Here is a 3,326-nt window from a genome sequence, read left to right on the forward strand (position 1 = left end):
AAAACAGGTTTTGCCACAAATTACATAGTCCCTTAAATATAGAATGAAATCAGACACATAACCTTTATAGCACTGTTCATAGTCACACGTGAAATTTATAAATGATAACAATGATGACAACAACAACGATAGAGACAAATATCCGAATTTATGAAGTGTTTTCTCTGTCTTCTCAAATTAATACTACTGTCGGAATCTGCATGTTATTTAATTTGCCCTCCATCTTCTGTGTTATCATATTCCCCCTTGAATAATGAATTCATAATCAGCAGGTTATTACATTTGTCCTAATTCAAAGCTTATTTCAATGGGGCTTCAAATTGGTTCCAATGGAAAATGAAAACAGAAACCATTTTTTCAGCTATCTATAAGGCACCAAATCTGCTGCTTACTAGGACCCAGAGAAATCATTCCAAATTTGTAAACAATTACTTAAAATTACAGAAATCTAAAATACAATCCTGCTCACAAAGAAAGCTTCCATTAGGTCTCCTCTGTTTCTTAATTCTCAAAGAGTTCAAATAAAGCGTGAGTGAGGTCACTTCCTGCCTTCATCCCCAGATTTCTCATTGGAAAAAAAAAAAGAGAATGAAATGTTGAAAATGATATAATCATTGTCTGAGAGCCACGATTTCCCACTATCCTCAGCCATTGAATCTTGGATTCATTTACCGTAATAAGGATAATTTCTCTACAGATGTCATAATATTGTAAAGGATAAGATCTGCTACAACCATGAGAATAGCTGAGTTGTCAAGGGAAAAGTAGTCATCAATTGACAAGTTGCCTCGTTTCCAACATCTAGACAGACAAATGGAAAGCACCTCACTTCAGATCAGTTGTGAACAAGGAAAAAAATTGCTATTCTGAATACTCAGCTGTGGATAGACAGATATACAGTAAGAACAGTGGCAACTTCAAAGACAAATGATTAGTATAGTTTCTGCCGATTAAAAAGGTTGCACATTGGTAGATGGAATTTCAAGTCTTGACTTCCCTTCATAAATCCCAAATAGAAATTCTGATTTTTTAAGATCCCAACTTCCAGGAAGAAAATCCTAACAGAATAAATAAATAAATAAATAAATAACAAAATAGAAAATCTTATACAGGCATCACTAATTTTACCTGACAGACAAAAAGAACAAAAAAAAAAACAAAGAGCTGGAGAAGTGATGCAAACTGGAATCAAAGTCATGCATTTTTTCATGAGTTGATGTGGGTATTTTATGCATTGAAGTGCTCACTGGTTCTACTAAGTACACCAAAATCCAGGAGAATTGTCGCAATGATTCATTACATGAATCCACCACACACATCTACTTTTTTGTTTGGCAGATGAGAATCTGAGCTTTTGACAGACTGACTGCATACATGACAATATAATCCAGGTTAGTAAAGAGCCTGTGATACTCTTAGATCACCTCAGCACAGCAGTCAGCAGAGAAAGTTATTAACTTTGCAGGAAAAAACTGAATTATTTTGTAAACATTCTACCCCAGTCAGGGTAGAATAATATAAAGGTAACAGAGATTCAATGTACCTTGCTAGTCAGTTCTATATATCGCAACATAAACTGAACAGCTAAATGCATATTTGTTACAAATCACTACCTGAAAGAAGTTAACTGTGGTCTTTGCAATGTACTCCCCATGTAAAACAAGGTACACAATGCCTCAGAATGTCCTTCACAATTCTGTAAAATCACATGTTCATGAAGGTATACAATTTCAACATCAGTACAATAAACTAGACGAAGCATTTTTGCAAAAGCTGCTATGGTTTCATGCTTTCTGAAGTAACACCAAGCATTCTGGAAGAGAAGGCACTATACTAATTCCATCAAGAGATGGATTAACTGTTTTAATTTAAATTATCTGCCAACTTCGATATATTTATTAAAAGAAACAGAAAACCCCAAAGCTGCGTGTATTGAAGTTAGTCTCTACATCAAGTTGTTTCTACCAGGAACTGGTTTTACTTGCCAGTCTGCCTCCTCATTCCCATCTATCAGCTCTATAATGATGAGGAGATAAAATTTTATGTTCTGTAATCCAAGTGTTTTCCCGCAACTCCTTGGCTAGCATCTATGGCTAGAAAACTGTAGGGCATCAATGCACAGCTAAGAAAAGATCAAGTGCATTTGGTCTAAAATGCCCACAAGCCTTGAAATGTCATTACACTAGAATATAGATAATTTTGTTAAATATTTTTTAAAATTCAGAATGAATACCACCTATCTGACACAATATCCTATGTTTCTAAATGTAAATTCTTCTTGTATATTAGCATTCTACAATTTGCAGTATAAACTCAAAATTTACATGAGCCCTGCTCATGGCACAAAGAGAAACAACATCCTCACTGTCTAAAATACTATTGATTTGGGGTACTAAGATGTACGCTATATAAAATAAGTGGTCTTTTGGAAACATTTCAATATCAGCATTTTGAAAGGATTAGCCATATTCAACAAGTCACTTTCTTAGAATATAAAAGAGACTGCCAACTCCTAATTAGCAGTGACACGGGATTTAAATTGCTGTGATTCTACATGAGGCAGATATTGAAATCAATATCACATAATGCCAAATTCTGGTAAACAAAATAATATATCAAACTGCATTTTAAAAAATGATGCAGAATTCTCCATTAAGCAGACATAAGCATGATACATACAACTGAATTCAAAAGGTGCAGATTTAATACAGTTTTGAACTTTGGAATTATTTTACTATCTGCCCCCAGAATTTAAGACAGGGGAAAAAAAAAAAAATTAAACATATTAGCTAAATTAATCTAATCATCAGAATTTTAGTGTAATCTCTAGTGGATTTCTATTTCTCCCCCTAAATCAGTATTGCCATCCTATCTATTGGCACTGACAAGAAATTTAGAATACAGGTCATGTAACAGAGATGTGAGCTGTAGAAAAAGATTCTGAAGTACAAATAAAAGGTTTTGCTCACAATATTTACTATTCCATAATATATTTAGCTAACTATTCAAGAAGGATAACAACCATGATGACTACTCTTGTAAGACTATGTATGATGAGTTCAAAAGTATCACTTTGAGCTCAAACATCTATCTCAAAAAATATAATTCATGCCCAAAGATGTTTATATATTTTATTCAATACATAAGGGAATTGAATGAATTATAATATGGAAATTTTCAAAAAGATATGAATATTGGATGACTTTTTTAAAAGTTAACATGAAGAAGCAAATATGCACAACAAAGATTGATGTAATATATTCAGAACCCAAACAAGCAAATCTAAATGCTGGCTAGCCTGAGACATCTGAAATTTACTTCCTTAA

General features: G+C 33.2%; 1 protein-coding gene across 1 annotated transcript in view; it reads right to left on the reverse strand.

Annotated features, from left to right (window-relative positions):
• LOC109366358 (neurexin-1-like) overlaps window positions 1-3,326 on the reverse strand; it is a 145,581-nt gene that overhangs the window by 791 nt on the left and 141,464 nt on the right. The window lies entirely within an intron of this gene.

This window comes from Meleagris gallopavo, chromosome 2, assembly GCF_000146605.3.
Source record: "Meleagris gallopavo isolate NT-WF06-2002-E0010 breed Aviagen turkey brand Nicholas breeding stock chromosome 2, Turkey_5.1, whole genome shotgun sequence".
Classification (NCBI taxonomy): domain Eukaryota; kingdom Metazoa; phylum Chordata; class Aves; order Galliformes; family Phasianidae; genus Meleagris; species Meleagris gallopavo.